Here is a 20,375-nt window from a genome sequence, read left to right on the forward strand (position 1 = left end):
TCTCCGTAAACATGATCGTGTTCCTGGATGAGGGATCGTCGTATACGCTGGTAGAGAAGTCACTGATCAACCGCTACAAGTCACATGGACCGCCGGTGTCTCCAGGCTAGAGAAGAACTCGTAATGTGTGAGCTTCCTCATCTCCGCTAGAGAATCGGAACAGCGTTTCCTGATCAAGGGTTCATCGCCGAGTATTTAATTAAAGGGCACGCACACATAGCAACACCGTCGGAGCTAGCGACTTTGTATCTGTTGGGGAAAACTTTCGGGGTTCTTATAAGCCGTAACACCGCGATTTTCGATGAGAATGCGAGGTTGCGCGTTATCGTAATCTTCAACAGGAAGCCCTTTCAAGTACGGGAATGTTTTCGATAACCCAGAATACCGCATCGATTGCTTCGGCAAGTCCAATTTACTCACTGTACGCACGTTCGATAGGGTATATCGTTTTGAATCCATGCGCCCTGAGATCTCCAAAGCGACTCGTTGTGAATTAGCTTCTGTTCTTTTCACGTTCGAGGTCCACTGGAGACACAATGGTTGGCTTTCTCCGGGTATGCCCAATTGTTTCACGATCGATTGTTTCCGTGTAACGTCACAAGAATGATCCTAAACAGCGTCGTTTTACCAGTAAAATGGTGATGCGTGGCGGCCGGGGAACTACACGGCCTTGGTTCCGATAACTCTAGTGGAGTTTCGCCTCTGCTCACCTTGACGTTGTTTCCGGGTGGTATTCTGTCGCATTCTCCTTGCTTTTCCTCTTCTACGCTTCTCTTGTTCACGATTTGGTCCTGTCTCGAATGCAGCAACGGATGATGCCGCCGCTGACATCCATCGATATCTCAGTGTTTGCAGATCTTACAAGGTCTCCTTCCATGTGCTCCAAGACAAATACGACATAAGCCTAATTGTTGAATAGTCTTCCAGCGGTCATCGACGGTCTTTTTGCGAAACTCCAAACAATCCTTTACCCAATTATAACCTCAGCCTAAATCGAGACTTGGACTTCACTCTGTCCATGAACTAATTGGAGTAATATACCAATCGTCTATAAACATAATTACGGATTAGTAATAGAACGCTATGTTTTTACCTAGTTACTCATGGTAATTATCGGTTTAAGGCTAACAAACTTAGGATTTATATGATCAAAACTCAAATCAACTTCTAACAATCTTTTTAACATTGTTCAGTCAGACAATGAATCCCTAATCCTGCATATCAGTGTCGAACTTGACGTCTATCAGTATACGACTACAAATATACAATAACGCTAGATTCTCTTCACGTCAATTGTCATCTGCGAATAAAGGGCCCTCGCTCGTAGAGTGCGAAGTGAGAGATTAGCGCACTCCGTAACAGTATCGCTGAACATTTTCTACAATCCGAAAAGAAGAAGTTCGCCAGAGCTGAAGTAAAAGGCTTGTCGCTGAACTCCACGCTGCTGAATTGTCCAGCTATGCTAACTGCCTTGCCGGCAGTGATCTGCTAGTTCCAAGAGCGAGCGGTCGGATTCGGTGCAAATATCAAGGAGATGTACCACCAGCTGCGCTGCCGTGAAACGCAAGTCAGTCCCATCTGTAAAAAGTAGGCATTGAGAAAATGGTGTATGAAGTTTCCAAACTTATTTTCCATACGAATATTCAAAAAATTCCAGAGTATTGGAACATGTTCAAATCTAAATAAAATTTTCACAATTTGCTTTTCACTACGATATTTTTCTGAAAAAAATATAAAGATGATCAAAACACGATTCATTTTTGTGTTACACTGTCCGGAAATCTATAGTGGGACTGATATGCGGTTACTTTTCGTTATGGGACAATTTGACTTGCTGTTTTTTTCCTACTTTTTCCGAACAAATCTAATTATCTCATTAGGGCAGCCGAAAGAGAATTGGAAGATATGTTGAAAACTGCACACTTAGATTTTTTTCACGAGCTCGATTTTAACCGAGACTCTGCTAACAATTTGTCCGGTTGCTTAGCAACGAAGCAGGATTTACTCTGAGACGAGACTCGCGAAGTCGGTCTTTTTCTGTGATTGCTGAGTTTTTTTCTTATTCCACTTTGTGTTTATACCAATTATGCGCATGCTGTTCAAACAGGTCCGTCCCACTCGGGCTCAGATTGGGTACCACTTCTAGTACTGCATTTCGTCCCTCGGTAGTGCAAAAGGTACCCAAGTTTGACAGATCGCAGTACACTTTTCACGGCATTCTAGATTACCTTATGAGCCATAAAATTTTGGGCAACTGCAAGGGACATGGAGGTCTTTAATGTGTCTTTGGTTCAAATCCTCACATGAACCTCTCAGCAAAAAATGTTTGAGTTTGCATCACATCGAATCATAAATAGCCGTTTGAGTGAAATTGCATGCCAGCAAACGTAGCAGACATTAGAAATAATTAATCTTCTGCTTAGATTCATCAGCAACTTTGGAAAAAAATGTTTCGCCGACTGAGGTTTTTAATAACAGTTTACTTTGAACACAATACTTTTCACTTTTTCAGCCATAAAAACGGTGGGCTGCATTTGACGTTTCGTGAGAGGGGAATCTGGGCTGCATATGACGTTGATATTTTTCCTCTTCGCGAGTCTCTCTCAGGATTTACTGATACTTGGTTTTTGTTTACTGAGATCCCAGGAAAACTGTTTGCCGACTTCTCGGCTGTGCGGATCTCGGTTAAAATTTGCCGAGATTCGGCATTCTAATTTAAGTGTGTGAACTCTACTCAATTTTGAAGAAAATGCAGATGGGACTGACTTGCGATTCACGACAATGCGGATCCGAGAAGTAGACAGCGTAGAGATTCCTATTCCGGAACGAACCTTCAGAAAAGCCGGAGGTGTACGTGATAGACGTGGTGACGTTCAGATCCACGAGTTCTTCATGCTCCGCACAATATGTGAAGAATTTGAATGCAGCCAGCGAAGGCATTCGTCGAGATCCACTACGTCGACGACTACTTCGATTTCGTCGATTTGGTCGATAAAGAAGTGATGTGAGCGAAAGAAGATTGACACGTCCATACCAAGGGCGGCTCCAAGCTCTACAACTGGGTCTCCAACTCCGAAGAGTTCCTGGTAGAGATGGGAGAACGGACAGCGAAGGCAAGGAGTCTGGCACCGAGCGCGTATTGGGGATCGTGTAGAGCCCGGCAAGCGACGAGTTTTCGTTCTCCACTAAGTTGAGAGACCATCTGGAGCCATTCCTTTCCGGTCAGCAGCTGCCAATGAAATGGATCGTGATGAGCTGCGTAATGAGCTTTTTCGACCCGCTTGGCCTATTGTCCGTCTTCACGTTTTATGCAAGGTGTTGATCCAAGACTTGTGGTGAAGTGGATGCGAGTGGGACCAGCCGATCGACGAAGATTGCGTAGAGAAGTGGAACAACTGGGTTCGCATTCCCCGTTATTTCTTCCAAGAAGGGCATACCCTAGACAACAGTAGCCTTCTACTCCAAGTTTTCGTCAATGCAAGCCAGGACGTGTACGCCTCAACAGCATTATCCGCATCAAGACGACAAGCGGGCCAATATGTTCCCTCGTGATGTCAAGGTTAAAGATGACCCAGCTATCAATCACCTATCAATCCTCTGCTTAGAGCTGTAGGCAGCAGCTCTTGGAGCAAGGCTGGCCAGTTCTGTCATCGACGTTCTTTCCCTCGAAGACTGTCTTATCGTGGATCCACTCCGACCACCGGAGATACAAGCAGTACGTGGCGTTTAGGATCAGCGAGATCTAGTGGCGCTGGGTGCCAACAAAGTGCATAGTAGCTCATGCGTTGACCAAATGGGAGAAAGGGATCACCTTCCGTTCCGATGGGCCGTGGTTCCGTGCTCCAAAGTTCCTCTACCAACTGGAGGACAATTGGTCGGAGCAAGAGCACATCCGGAGGAAGTCCCCGAAGAAGTCCGAGGGAGTGTACAGTTCCACGATATTTCCGTGACCGAACCGACGGTGCATCCGCTGCGGTTCTCGAAGTGGAAGGTCCGAGTACGGTCGGTAGCATGAGCCTACCGGTTTGCATGAGATCGGCTCAATCCGACTACTTCGAAGATGACATTTATACACTGAAAAAGAATCAACAGCTCAACGTCACCAGATGAAAAAGTCCAGCAGCTTGTACAGCCTGAATCCATTCCTAGATGACTATGGAGTGTTGCGGATGGAAGTCAGAGAAGCGTGAGGATCGTCGTTACCTTTCAAGCTGCGCTTCCAGATAATTCTACTGAAGCAGCATCCTGTGACGAACAAGCTGCTAGAGTACTTCCACCGGCGATGGGCCCACGGGAACGTGGAAACTGTCGTAAAAGGAGATGCGTTAGTGGTTCAGCATCGTGAACTTGAGAACAGAGATGAAGAAAATTGAGAAGGCCAACGTCTGATGTAAAGTGCAGAAGTGTCGCCCGACGAACCCCATGATGGTTCCACTTGTTTATTTATTTATTGTACTACGTCTTCAGTTGAAAAACTGATAATGTTATGTGTTGTTAACAAAATATTAGCATAATTTAGTTTTAATCAATTAGGATGATAATGTTGCCAAATACAGAACACCTAGAAATAAGAAATGCATGTAATGTTTTGAATAATATTGATAGAGAAATTAAATAAAATCTTCTATAATGTAAGTTTAATCTACGGAATCAATGCCGTGACAGTCTGGCATCGCTTTTTGTAGGTGGAATGTACTGCCAGGATAGCTAATACCACGACAGGGGACACATGACATCCCATTCCATCACTCTCACGACCACTTTCGTCGTAGGCATCTCTGGAAGTAAACTCGCAGGACGTAATCGGCTGGTGTTAATTATGCTGCACAATTGTTACATGATTCCAACGCAAATGAGAAGCAAATGACGGCTTTGTCCCCGAACTTCCGTCCACATCCGCACCTTTCCGGACGATTGGTTTGGTGTGGTCCGGGGGCTGATCATTAAAATCGGATTTGGGTTTCACTGCTAATTAGCTGCAGACAGTCGGAAACACGACACACGTATTCCACAGAAGCACGCACACAATCGATAACATTTGCGCGTGCATTGATTGATGGATAAAGCCCGCCGGCAGATGTGTGTTTACCGATTCCGGTCATTTGGAATTCCGAGAAGGGATATCGTCGGCATCAGTTCGGCATTCCTAGGCCATCAATCGAAGGAAGGTTTACAGTGGAACACATGATGAGAAACGAGGCTAATGGGAGAGCACATCCGGTGAATGCTAATGAAAAGGCGTCTCGAGGCGTTTTTCCGGCTTATTACGAATGGAAAAGGGTAGAAGCTATTGGCTAATGAACAAATCAAGTAAAAACATCCAACCCTCCAATTAATGGCTAATGTTTGTTCGAAGAGATCTAAGGATTTGATTCTTCCTGTACAAAGTCTTGTTAAATTGTTGCACATTTAGCTTTACGGCTTTAGATCCTTTTGAGGAAGTTGAAGTGGCTGGTTCTGACTGAGAACTCAGTTCTCAAATTAGGTTCGATATGCGATAACAAGCCTCGTCCTTGAGTTGCAAGCAAGAACGTAGCAAGAACTTTTATAGTCAATTTTAGTTTTGTCATTGGTGACATTAATGCAAACAAAAGGCATTCGCATCTAGAATGAAAAAAACAATCACATGCATAAGAAAGGAATACTCCCTTCTCATCCAGCTCTTGTATCACAAAGTATCTAAATCGCAGGCCTAACTCACCGCCATATTAATATTCTGCTTCGTAACTCTAACATGAAAGATAAGCCCCACAAGAAGATCGTTATCACTTAAAACCTACAGCCCCATTCTCACCCTGCCTGTAGTCAATCAATCAGCTCCAATCTATCGCTCATGCCTCGCAATAAACGGTGGACTGTTACAGCAAGCAGCTCAAAGTGAAATCGAATCGAAACGATGCCGGAATTGGACTGAGTTTGTTTTCAAGTGAAAGTCTTTGATCTTGGTTTGCGTTCCTTTTTTTTTTCTATATAGGGGAAGCAAAGCGATGCTCAATAACTGCGAAGAAAAAATCCGATTTCAACTTCGAGTTAAGCTCCTTTCGATAACATCGGTACGTCGAGCATTTGAATTTTTATGATTTTGCTTCAATTTTTATGACTTGAAAGAACAAACCATTGAAAGGTGTTTGGATTATACGAACGCGCTAACTGCACGTTGATTTCAAAATTTATTGGAAAAATTTAAAAATTTACAACACGGGTTTAAATTTGAGTTTGTGTTTCAATGAACAGTTTCTGTAATGAACAGAGCAATGTGTAGCCGAATTTATAAAACAGATTGAGTTTACGGACAATTTTTAGTTTTTGCATCAATAATAGCTAATTGTACAGAAGAACAAAATATTTTGCGTGTCCCAAAAATTAAATTATGTGTCTTCAAAAAATTTCGAATTTCGGAATCAAATGCCATTCTTGGAAATGTTTCAGGATGACACATTTTTGAGTTATACGTTGCCCAGTTGGTTTTGTGTAGTTTTATTTACAACAAAATTGTGACATGGACATTGGACACAAGTTTTGCTTCTTATAAAACTTTAATATTATTTAGATCCTACCTTGATACCTTGATGGCTACAACGTAGCGTCACGCCATTGCCGGGCGTATTGTAGAACTCCATCTTCGTCGATCTTGGGCGAAACTTCTCTAGTTGCCCCGAAAGTTTAGGGTCGCCAGCTCCTCTTCCACTGCGTACAGCCAGCGTATTCGAGCCCACTGAAGTCTGCTGTATTTTACACATAATGTTCGCATCTTTGTACACTTGATGCAACTTGTGATTCATGCGTCTGCGCAACACACCATTTTCGAGTTTCCTACCGAGTATTGTCCGCAGCATTTTACGCTCGAAAACGCCGAGAGGTTTCCGGTCTGACTATTTCAACGTCCACTTTTCGTGCCCGTAGAGACCCACCGGAAGAATCAATGTTTTATACAGGGCGAATTTGGATTCCGTTTGCAAGCTGGGGACCTAAGCTGGTTACGTAGTCCGTAAAAGGCCCTATTCGCGACCGCAACACGTCTTCTCGCTTCGCGGGAAACGTCGTTGTCACATGTCATAAGTGTTCCAAGGTAAACACATTCTTCAACAACTTCAAACACATCCCCATTAAACACTAGCTCAGCATCTACACCACCATGCCTGACTCTATCTCTATCTGCGACCATGTACTTCGTTTTGGTAGAATTAATAGTCAGGCCTATCCTCGCTTTCTCCCTCTTCAGAGGCACGAAAGCCTCTTTCACTAACCTGCGATCGATCCCAATTAGGTCTATATCATCCGCATAGCCAAGGAGCATGTGTGACCTTGTGATAATAGTGCCATTTCTCTGCACGCCAGATCTCCTAATAGCACCCTCGAGTGCAATGTTGAACAGTAAATTCGAAAGTGCGTCTCCCTGCTTCAACCCGTCTAACGTCACAAACGAGGTTGACACCTTGTCTGCGATCCGAACACTTGATTTCGAACCATCCAGCGTAGCACGTATCAGCCTAATCAGTTTCGCCAGAAAACCATGTTCAGACATTATCTGCCGAAGCTGATTTCTTTTCACTGAGTCGTACACTGCCTTGAAATCAATAAACAGATGGTGCAAGTTATATTCCCGGAATTTATCTAGGATCATTCGCAAGCTAAACATCTGGTCCGTTGTTGAACGGCCCTTACGAAAACCAGCTTGATATTCGCTGACGAAGGCCTCCTCGAGCGGTCTCAGTCTGTTAAGTAGGATGATTGACAGCAATTTGTACGCCGAATTCAGCAGGGTAATTCCTCTGTAATTGGCACACTCCAATCTGTGCTCTTTCTTGTAGATAGGGCGGATGAGGCCATCCAACCAACCGGCGGGCAATTCTTCGTCCTCCCATACCTTCAGAAGTACTCGTTGGATCGATTGGTAAAGGTTCTCACTTCCGTGCTTGAAAATATCGCCCTGGATCTCGTCCTTCCCAGCAGCCTTACAGTTCTTCAGCTCGCTGATAGCCTTTCTAACCTCTCCTATGGTCGGTGGGTCCACAGCTTGATCGTCATCATCTATGTTCATCCTGTTCCTCGCTACATTTCCATTTTCACCGTTCAACAATTGCTGAAAGTGCTCCTTCCATCTGGCAGACACAGCCGTTTTATCGGTCAGCAAATTCCCTTCTCGATCATTGCACGTGGCGGGCAATGGTACGATATTGTGCCGCGCACAATTGACCGTTGCATAGAATCTCCGCATATCATTCCGGTTCATGCTTACTTGAGCTTCAGCTACCACACTTTCTTCGTGCTGCCTTTTCTTTCTGCGGTGGATTCGCTTTTCTTCGGCTCTCGCTGCCCTGTACCGCTCTCTGTTCTGTCGGGTACCGGCCACAAGCATACGGCTTCTGGAGACATTCTTCATGTCTGTCACTCTCTGGCACTCTTCATCGAACCAGTCGTTTCGTCTTCGACGTTGACCAGTGCGACGTCTCCAGAAACGATAATTCTACCTTACTGCTCGTCTAGTTGCTGACGGTACTGCGCAGCTACCCCATCAGTCGACAAGCGTTGTATATTGAAGCGCAGCGTTCTGTTTGTTGTGGAATACGTGATGCTTGATAACCGCGCCCGAATTTTAGCTACAACGAGATAATGATCCGAGTCGATGCTGATCAGGCTGTAGTTGAAGAACTTGCCCTTTATTCTCAACACACAGATTCGGTCGCTTACCGGTTTCCACCGAATAATTCGCTTCATCTGCTTTCCAATCACTATGAAGCCAACTCCACGTTCTGCTCTGTCGCCACCGCTCTAGTAGATGTGGTACTTGAAGTGTTGGCGATGGGGTCCACCGCTCGGAATTCGCGTTCTCCGGTTCTCGGCCAGCGTATTTCCTGGATAGCTGCCACGTTCACGCCGACATTCCGCAGTTCACGAGCCAGGAGCCCAACACGCGCGGGTTCATTCAAAGTTCTCACGTTCCAAGATCCAACTTTCCAATCGTTGTCCATTTTTCGTTGCCGGGTCTGTTGCCGTAAAAACAATCCGTTTGCTCTACTTTTGCCTTTCTTGATTGGTGAAGAGTCTTCGATAGGCCACCCAACCAAGGTTGCGCTACCTACATCGTGCTAGAGGGGCTGCCTCTTCGGTGCTGACACGATACAGCATCGTCCGCTTATTCTTTACATGATGACCACGGTCATAGCCATCACAACCATCCACCTTTATCAGGGCTTTGGACCTGTAGCTCTGGTTCTCAATAGCTTCAAGTTCTTTCGGATATGCTACTATGGTGAGCCGTCATGCGCTAGCGATGTTATTTAGATCACTTTTGTTGAAATGAATTGAATAATATTTTTGAGAAAGACCGTTCCTGCGTATGCCAGATTAGCTTTTTTATTCCGTAATGATTACGTAGACTGGGAAAAATCCAAGTAAATCATTTATTCCATTCTCGATCTCTTTTGGTGACTTATAGTCACTTGGGAGACCCTTCAAGATGAACAATCGTTCAGTTTTGTCGAAAAAAATGTGAATCTGTTATAATTCTTTTATAATTCACTGGTCGGGGTTTCGCCACGTGTTTCGATTGCCAGAATTGGATTTACTCCGCCAGAGCTCTAGAGGAAAACACGGGCACGATGACGATGATTGATTTTCAGTCGGAAAGCCGATTTTAATTAATTCCATTTTCATGAATTGATTTATGATGTCAGATGGGATGAAAATTAAAATCGCTCAAACAGAATTTGATCGGCTTACTGGTTATAAATGCTGCCGTAATGCAATGACAATCGCAATCGATTTTGGTCAATCAAACAATTTTAAGCTTGAGTTTGAAATGTTTTTAAGAGATCTTCCGAAACACGTTCAATATTGTATTTTCTGTGATTGTTTAAAAAAGCGTAAAGAAAAGTGCTTTGTTCGTAGTTATTTTTTTTTGATAAAAAAAAACTTCAAATAGGTAGACTGTCGTTCAGACTTAAATAACAGTATACTGCATTTAACAATCAAAATTGTAACGTACCTTTGCCAAACAACGGTACAGCAAAACACTTGTATGAATAAACCATTTCCAGTTTTAATCGTTGTGTCGTTCCGATTCTTGATCCACAAATACCCTACTCCCTTCATGTGGAACGGCTTCGGTAGTGCCACTAATTGCATATGCTTGTTAGCTTTTGGCCTCCGGTTTGCATCACGATGCACAGTGGCTCGAAGGTGGCCAAAAGTAAAAATGAAGTTTGCAAATCCTTTCCTTGCTATCTCTAGTCTTGAATATTAACTCTTCAAAGTTTTAGATCGATCGGTGCACATTTCTAATTCTGGCATAATGTGAATTGTAGAAATATTTACTGTTATAAAATTTCCAAGTATTGCAAACTTTATTCCGTCAAACTAGCTGTTTCTGTTCAAAATCTCAATCAAATCTAGCTCAACCAATCTTATTCGAAGTAATAGTCCTAATTCTTTGTTATGAAGGTAAGTATATTGAATCGTATTTGAAACATTTCCCATTTGAGAATTTCAACAAGTTTATAATATGAAAGTTCGTTTGAAATTACAGTATTTCCAAGCTGAGCAAATTATTCCGTGTAAACAGTTTTCTTTAACTGAATGTGCAAGCAATAACATCTCAGTATAATTTGATCTATATCTATCGTGGGGACCTTCCTTTGCCGAGTAATTATAATCCGCAGCTACATAGCAAAGCCAGGTGTCTGGGAATGGTAATTTCCTTGACTCCCCTGGGCATAGGCTATCATCGTAGGGTGATGTGCTAGTATCCATCGTGTTAAGCATTGATCAGTGAGAATTCCAGTTTTTCCAGTATTGCAGTGAACGATGCTGATACAAACCGGTGTCAAACAATCCTTTCTCAAAACGGCTTAAGTATTGTACAATAAGATTTTGATAAATCTTGATCTCTTTTTGGAAATAATGCATTTTGCATCTTGCCGTATTCTCAATCCGTCGTATCGTTTTCATTTCTGTCGCAATCAGTTTCCAGATTCGTCTCACAACTTACGGCTCACTGTGATATATTGATTGGCCAAAAAACAGCATATCAATGCTATAATAAAATGTTTTACTAGACTATATCTACGGGCATCTCCCTCCATTCCTTCAGCATGATGTAATATACTAATTTCCTTCAAAATTCATTACTCGTCATCAAAATTCAGCCCAAACATATGAACACAATTCCTTTTGACCGTACAATTATGGCATTTGCTCATAGTGTCGCGAAAACAACACAATCAAAGAAACCGTATTTTTATGTCGAGCATCGCGCACACATTGATGCGAACAAGCTTTTTTTTTTCTCAGTACGACGGATTGAACTTTGTTTACATTCTCAATTTTACACGGCGGTTGAGGAAATTTCATAAAATTTCATGGATTATAGAACTTTAACGGCGTGTGGTTGGAATGAAATCCTTCAGTTAAAAAGTACGAAGATTTTCCATAGTGAAAATAAGTGCCCGGCGAAGTCAGTCACACAGGGCGGCGGGAACAATCTTGTATCATAAAGTGGTGTGACTGGTGTCGATCGCTAAGCATTTCTCTCAAATCGTGTTCGTCCATGCGATTTTGGTGAAAAAGTGTAAAGTGGATAATTGAACTGAAGTTATTTTACAAAATACAGTAGCTTTCATGAAATATACACTAGGAAAATAATTCTTTGTTGCAGGTAAGTTGAAATATCCGCCGTTGTGGAAAATTTTAACTTTGATACGACGAATAATAGCGCTTACGACTAAGCGGAACGAAACCCTACTTGCCACACGATATACGAATGCGAAAATGGCAAGTTTGGCGAAGGAAGCTCACAGTTAATAACTGTGGAAGTGCTCATAAGGACACTAAGCTGAGATGCAGGCTCTGTCCCAGTGAGGACGTTCATGCCAAGCAGAAGATGAATTCATCTATGAACAAAATAAACGGATTTATTTATAGGTATTCCTCTAAACATCTTGAAGATTTATTATCATGATGAACTAGAGTTTTTGCAACGTTATGAGCTAGATTTACATTTTCAGCCAACTTTTGTATGGAATGTGGCCACTGTCCAGATAGTCACGTCGCAGACCGGACACCGGTCCACTGCTCTGGTCACCGGTTGGACCCGAACTTCCAATTAAGGCGCATCCACTTCGGTGGTGGTTTTCTGTAGGTGCTGCTGGGCCCGGTCGGTGTTGGCGTTTAATTTAAATAAATAATTGAACGCAGTTTTTCATCCCATAAAATACTCGTTATCCGTGGAGCCCGAAAAACGATCCTGTGGGTTGCGAGAATCAGCGACACTTGCTACCCATTTTGGTGGTTAGCTTCAGCAATATCGGTGTCTGTCGTGTAGCACATCTTTAATATCGGGAACGGTTCAGTAATGGTATTCAATTTTATCGATAGGTGTATTTGTCAGATGAAGTTGAGTATCTAGGGCTAATGCTAGATAAAAATTGAACTTTCAAAATTTACATAGAATGCATTGAATGGCAAATGTATCAAATATAAAAAAATGGTTCTTAAAGTTCAGAATTTCCACCAGTTAGTTTAATTTACCTGTTTATAAAAGAATGAAATCGCTTTTTATGGACTAAACCTAACATGCATTTAATTTATTTAGTTAACATCCAAACAGACAACACTGAATCAACAGTTTCACGCCACAATACTCGGTTCGTGGCCGCATCTCTCCATCCTCGGTTCTGCCTCACGCTCGCCAAATTGACGCGCAGTTGATCCACCCACCTAGCTCGCTCCGCTCCACGCCTTCTTGTACCAACCGGATCCGAAGCGAACACCATCTTTGCAGGGTTGCTGTCCGGCATTCTTACAACATGTCCTGCCGTGCGCATCCTTCCAGGTTTGATTACCTTATGGATACTGGGTTCGCCGTAGAGTTGGGCGAGCTCGTGGTTCATCCTTCGTCGCCACACGCCGTTTTTCTGCACACCACCAAAGATCGTCCTGAGCACCTGACGTTTTAAGAATCGAAGTGCTTGCAAGTCTTCCTCACGCATCGTCCACGTTTCATGCCCGTAGAGGACTACTGGCCTTATGAGCGTTTTGTACATTATACATTTGATGCGGGTGAGAATCATTTTTGATCGCAGCTTCTTCTGGATGCCAGAGTAGGCCCGACTTCCACTGATGATGCGGCTCCGTTATTGTCAGCCGTCAGCAAGGATCCAAGGTAGACGAACTCGTCGACCACCTCAAACGTATCCCCGTCTATCGTAACACTGCTACCTAGGCGAGCCCTGTCGCGCTCGGCCCCACCAGCTAACATGTACTTTGTCTTGGACGCATTCACCACCAATCCAACCTTTGCTGCATCGCGTTTCAGGGGGATGTACAGGTCTGCCACCTTTTCATCTTTGTTCGGCCAACAATGTCCATATCATCCGCGAAGCAAACAAATTGACTGGATCTTGAAAAAACCGTACCCCAGCTGTTAAGCCCGGCTCTCCGCATAACATCTTCTAGCGCAATATTGAACGACAGGCACGAAAGTCTATCACCTTGTTATAGTCCCCGGCGGGCTCCAAACGAACTGGAGTGTTCGCAAGAAACCTTCACACAATTTTGCACACCTTCCATCGTCACTTATCTGTCTCGTGAGCTTCCCGGGAATGCTGTTCTCGTCCATGGATTTCCATAGCTCTACGCAGTCGATACTATCGTATGCCGCCTTGAAATCGATGAAAAGGTGATGCGTTGGGACCTGATATTCACGACATTGTTGGCGGATTTGCCGTACAGTGAAGATCTGGTCCGTTGTCAATCGGCCGTCAACGAAGCCGGCTTGATAACTTCCCACAAACTCGTTTACTACAGGTGACAGACGACGGAAGATGATCTGGAATAATACTTTGTAGGCCGCATTTAGAATGGAGATCGCTCGAAAGTTCTCACAATCTAACTTGTCGCCTTTCTTGTAGATGGGTCAATTCCTTCCACTCCTCCGGTAGCTGTTCTGTTTCCCAGATTGTGCCTATCAGCCGGTGCAGACAAATGGCCAGCCTCTCCGGACCCATCTTTATGAGTTCAGCTCCGATTTTATTGTTCTTGAGCTGGTGAATGGCATCCTTAATCTCCCTCAAAGTGGGGGCTGGTTGGTTTCCATCCTCCGCAGTACCGAGGAAGGCATTTCCTCCGCTGTCCTGACTTTCATTGCCTATACTCACAGCGCCATTCAGATGTTCGTCGAAGTGCTGCTTCCACCTTTCGATCACCTCACGCTCGTCCGTCAAAATGCTCCCATCCTTATCCCTGCACATCTCGGCTCGCGGCACGAAGCTGTCGCGGGATGCGTTGACCTTCTGATAGAACTTACGCGTTTCTTGAGACCAGCACAGCTGTTCCATCTCCTCGCACTCCGTTTCCTCCAGGCGGCGTTTTTTCTCCCGAAAGAGGTGGGTCTGCTGTTGCCGTTTTCGTCTATAACGCTCCACGTTCTGCCGGGTCCCTTGCTGTAGCATGACCGCCCGCGCTGCGTTCTTCTCCTCCAAAATCTGCCTACATTCCTCGTCGAACCAATCGTTCCGTCGATTCCGTCCAACGTACCCGACGTCGCTCTCGGCTGCGTTGTTGATGGCTGCTTTCACTGTTCTCCTGCAGTCCTCAAGAGGGGCTCACCTGGCTCACCCTCTTCCGGTAATGCAGCCTCGAGGTGCTGCGCGTATGCAGCTGTAATATCCGGTTGCTTAAGCTGCTCTAGGTCATACCAGGGCGGCCGTCGGTACCGTACGTTGTTAACGAAGGAGAGTTTTGGACGCAGTTTAACCATCACCAGGTAATGGTCAGAGTCAATGTTAGCGCCACGATAGGTTCTGACGTCGGTTATGTCGGAGAAGTGCCGTCCATCGATCAAAACGTGGTCGATTTGCGATTCTGTCTGCAGAGATGAGCTCCAGGTGTATCGATACGGGAGGCTGTACTGGAAATAGGTGTTACGAATGGCAATGTTCTTGGAGGCTGCAAAATCTATCAGTCGTAGTTCGTTCTCGTTCGTCAGCCGGTGGGCGCTGAACTATCCAATCGTCGGTCTGAACTCCTCCTCCTGGCCAACCTGAGCGTTCAAATCTCCTTTGAGGATCTTGACGTCGTAGCTTGGGCAATGGTTGTAGTCGCGTTCGAGCTGCGCGTGTAATGCGTCCTTGTCATCATCAGTGCTTTCGGAGTGTGGGCTATGCACGTTTATTATGCTGAAGTTGAAGAATCGGCATTTGATTCTTATCTTAGAAATTCTTTCGTTGATCAGCCACCACCCGATCACGCACCTTTGCATGTCACCCATCACTATAAAACTGTTCCCAGCTCACGTGTGTTGCCGCAGCTCTGGTAGATGGTATGATTACCTCTAAACGTTCGCACCATCCAGCACACCTCCCGCAGCGCTACGATGCCGAATTCGCGGATCTTCAGCACATCGGAGAGTATGCGTGTGCTTTCGATGAAGTTGAGAGATTTGCAGTTCCACGTACCGAGTTTCCAATCGCAAGTCCTTTTTCGTCGCTGTGGTATTTGACGATTGTTCCGGTCCGTATTCTCGTTGACGTTCCTGTGCATCTACTACGGATTGATTCGACTTAATTCGTACGTTTATACTACGGAACGAAACAAAATGCACAGATGAACTCAGAAAATGGCGTTTTATGCGAGGGAAGTCATCACTCAAACGATGTCGGTCGGTTTGTGCAGGTGTGATGTTATTTATACAAGTAAACGAGTTTTCACATTAGTAATTTTTTTTTCTGGTTGTCTGGTTAACTAAAATAAGCCTTATGTTCCATTCTAAAGCTCAAATTTCGTAAATTCATGTGAACTTGATCACCGTGTCACGCGATTTTATTTCTTACAAATAGTGCACGAAAATAAATTCACCCTGTACTAAATGAGCGTTGTTTGTCTTAGATATTGTGGAATTGCATGTATTGAAGTTTTTTTTTGTCAATAATTTTTATTTCTTTAAAAATAATGTTAAATTCCAGAATCATGTTTTGTATGGTGTTGATAGATATTCATAAGCTTTTAATTTTACACAAGGATTTGGACATGGTGGAAGCAGTACCATCAAAATTCGAATCAATTTGCTCGTTTTGTGGAAATAAATAAATTTATGATAAATGTTAAGAAAATGCTTTGAAAATTGCCTAAATTAAGGCTAAGTAGTCCGTCATTTGTTTTGGTAACAATGATGACTATTTAGCTTTCATTTTAAAGTGATAAAACTCAGTCTTGATAGTTTATATTGACTTGAAAATGTATCACTGTACGTGCTAACATGCATAAAGTATGCTGATACTTTTTCAGCTATGTCAGTGCAAAACCAACTGATTTTATTTGATTCGAAATCGTGAGATGAATTAGCAACAATCATCAACGACACGTACAAATTTCAATGACGGCCTACTTCGCCTTAAGTCGTTTCCCCGATATTCTTGTATTTTAATTATTGATTATTTTCACATAGGGAGACTTACGGCTTCGGCACCATTCAACTATTATCGGCAACCAAATTTCAAACGCCAAATACAAAGTATTTATCTATCAAAACACATCAATGAAAACATTCAGATGATTCTTTGTTCTTCCCTCTTCCCGCTGACTAGATTTCCGAGACTAAACAAACAATATCGCCAGAGATGTCATCAATTCAAGTGAACACGCTTCAAAATGCGACTGATTTGGAGCTGCCGAAGAGAATGAGGCTGCCGACAATAGTCACACTGACAAGAAATGTTCGCAGCGTTGTAAAAACGTTTCCAAAAGCTTTTTGACAAGTCTGTCGGTGTGGAATTGAGCAACGTATAAATTTAAACAGACAAACACGGAATTTGCCTGTTGATGTCCGAGAAAATAACGAAAGAAGCGGGGCATCGGCTTAGACTTCCGAGAATACGTAAGCTCCCCTATATTGTCTGGTTAAGAATTTGGAAAGCTTATATGGATTCAGTAGGCCCAAATTAAGTCTGTAGAGTTGATTTCAAAACTAACAATCCCCAATTTTTTTTTTTATTTTAGTGATGATTTTTAGATCTAACATCACATTTGTTAGAAAATTTCGAATTATGAACCAATGAGGTTCACTGTCGCACTTGTTTTCCTGCATTTAGTTGTATGGTATTGATAACATTTCAGAAAGCATACCAGAATAACCGTGAAAAATGATAAATTTCATCCGATATTACAATCCCATCTTTGCGCGAAAACCACTTTCTGGACCGGAAATCCATGGAAAAATACCTGTTAGTACTTTTCCATGAGTTCCCTAAAGAAATTTATGGCTGAAACGTTTAAAGTCATCTGTATTCGAAGAAATCTATAATTTCCATTAATTTTAATTTCAAGAACACTTATTCTGGCAGCTACGATATTTGTAGAAGTTCTTCGGGTTGGAATTTATTGTTTCAATCCAGATTGAAATAAAACAAGAATGAAAACATTTTGGATAATCAAGACCCTTGTCGAATTTGTCGCAGCTGAGTTTGGTTGTTAGTTTTCCAAGTGTTGAACATTAAGCTTGGATCATTGAAATATGGGACCATCGAATAAAGCGTCAGCATGGCATCACCAGACACAAATCGGATCAATGCCAATAAATCAATTATACAATGACAGCAATCGGCGAACTGATATGCTTTGCATATTTCATATAGGTAATGCGTAATTCTGCCTATGAGAGCATAACTCTCCCATTTGAAAAAAGTAGGCATTGAGAGAATAACACTCAATGTTTGAAATTTGTCTTGTCATACAAATTCTAGTTTTAAGCTCATTTCTGCATGCCATACTCATTTGGCAGCACGACATATAAACTTGAACACAATTCACGTTTTGCAGTTGCTATTTGGGTTGAAAATCCTTATAGAGACAAATATGCCTTTATTTGGCAATATGAAACTGCACTAACTTCATATTTTTTTTACAATGCTTTCAAACAAAGTGTGTTTATTTTTATATGCATAGCAAAGTATGGCAAAGTATAGCAAATCTATATGGGACAGTTTTGCTTATATGGGCGGTAATAGGCGACACCAATATGTTGGTGGTTACTGCTGATGGTTGTCGATTGTACAGAGCTCGACGTCTAACTATTCCAGGGCGCAGGAGAGCGGGTCTGGAAATTTGATTTGATTGCAGATTGAGTCATTTTTCATGCATGAAAGCATTGCTTCCACATTTACGTACCTCCTGGCTGTCGATCAGATGGCAGAATTTCGGAGCCTGTCGTCCAATAATTATGATGCTCCGGGCATTGTTTGAACATGGTCCTTCTGTTGAAAGCAAGAATGTTTCCATCAAAACGATAAGCGATGTATGTTTGTTCATCTTAATTGCAAAAATCAATTAAATATCATGATCGATACATGTAGTGTCCTCGTTCACACAATTTCTGAGCTGGTTGTAAGTCTCTTGGAGACAGGAGATCAAATGAAAATATCTATATTTAATGGAAGGTTTTCAAAGCATCTTTTTTTTAATCAAAATAGTCCAAAAAAGTCATTTACCTACCTACCTTGTACCATGTTGGCCACAGCGTAGCGTCACGCCATTACCGAGCGTATTGTAGAGCTCCATCTTATCGGTCTTATCACTTCTTCAAAGAAGTGACCCTAAAGATTTAGGGTCGCCAGTTCCTCGTTCACTGTGAATAGCCAGCGTATTCGTGGTCTTCCACGAAGTCGCCGACCTCTACCTGGATGCCTACTGAATATTATTTTCGCAATTCTTTCTTCCAACATTCGCACTTAGTAACCAGCCTTCTGAAGTCTGCCGTATTTTACACGCTCAATAATATTCGCATCTTTATACACTTTATATAACTCATGTCCATTAACGAGATTTTTAGCCCAAGGCTAGTTCGTCTCGGGACCAACGGCATTACTTCCGTTCCGAAGAATTTTTATGTCATAAGTGACAATCTCGGGGATGGGATTCGATTCCAGGTCCTCGGCGGGAGAAGCGTGTGTTCTAACCCCTACATCAGGTACGTCAACTAATTTGCGAAAATGTCTAAAACGGAATTTATGGAAAAAATCCTACGGTAATCAAGAACGAATGAATCACAGGACGAATTTTCGGAAAAAATAGCACTTTTATGAGAAATTTCTAAAGAATATTTGAAGGAATTCGTCGGTGGAACTCTGGAGCAGATTCTGGGGCTATCCTTAGAAAAAAAAATCATGCTCAAATTTCGGAAGTATCTTGAACGAAATTCTTGTAGGAATTCTTCAGTAAAGTCCGAAGAAGAATTACAAAATGAAATGAAGAAAAATACAGTAAAACGAGCAGTACCTATTTTTTTTTTAATATCTTTGAAGAAGCGTCAGAGTCTCCGAGGAATTCCATTGAGAACTCTTATCCCCTGATTCTTGTTTGGTTTATTTTTGTTTTCTTGGGTCCCGTTCGGTCTACTTTTGGCTCCTGTTTGGTCTTTTTTTAGGCACAATGTTTTTAAAGTTCCTTATTTTGAGACACTCAACAGCTACCAGCCCTGCCATTCATTAGCATGAAATACTGTCATAAAGTAGAGCGTGCCAGCCACACAAAGCATCTAACTAATCTTTGCTTTAACTATTACTCAATTCTCAATCACAAACGTTGTTAAACGTTGAATGCATTCGATATATGCCATTGAAGCTCCAAAATGGAAAGCAAATAATTCTGATATTCACTAGTCCTGGACGATACACTCACTTTATCGTCGAAATGAGACAAGGTTCATCAGAAGGAACCAAAACGACCGACCCGCTTCAGATGTACAGTCACCATCAAAATAAAGAGCCCAGTTGTTCGTAATAGCGCAAAATGGCGATACATAATTGTGGGACAAGTGAAATTCTTCCCATCCCATTCCCGGCATAGTCACTGATGACGTTAAGGTGATTATAAAACGAAGCCACACCTCAAATTTTCAAGAGCACAAGACTTGAGAACCAAACAGCGCTCCGCGTTGAAAATTTATCCCATTGGTCACCACCAGCATGCAAGCAATTTGATTGATTTTCAACGAGAAATGTTGAAAGATTCTCCAGTCTTGTGCACTTGAAAATTCAAAGTTTGACTTCGTTTTATAATCACCTTAAAGTTATACGGACAGCTTCCTCAGAAGGGAAATAATGCCGTTTAGTCCCGAGATGAACTAGCCCAGTACTAAAAATTTTGTTAATAAAGATAGAAAAAAACTAGAACAACATGGTTTTAATGAAAATTTAGTTTAGACTATAAGAGTAAAATATTGATAAGTTAAAGAAAAGTTGACATTTAATTTTGAAACACTCTGTTTAGGCGGCATCCACAAATTACGTAACGCTCTAGGGGGAGGGGGGGAGTAGGCTCGAGCGTTACGACTCATACAAAAATTTGAACATTTTCATACAAAAAGCGTTACGGAGGGGGGG

Source organism: Aedes aegypti, chromosome 3, assembly GCF_002204515.2.
Source record: "Aedes aegypti strain LVP_AGWG chromosome 3, AaegL5.0 Primary Assembly, whole genome shotgun sequence".
Taxonomy (NCBI): Eukaryota; Metazoa; Arthropoda; class Insecta; order Diptera; family Culicidae; genus Aedes; species Aedes aegypti.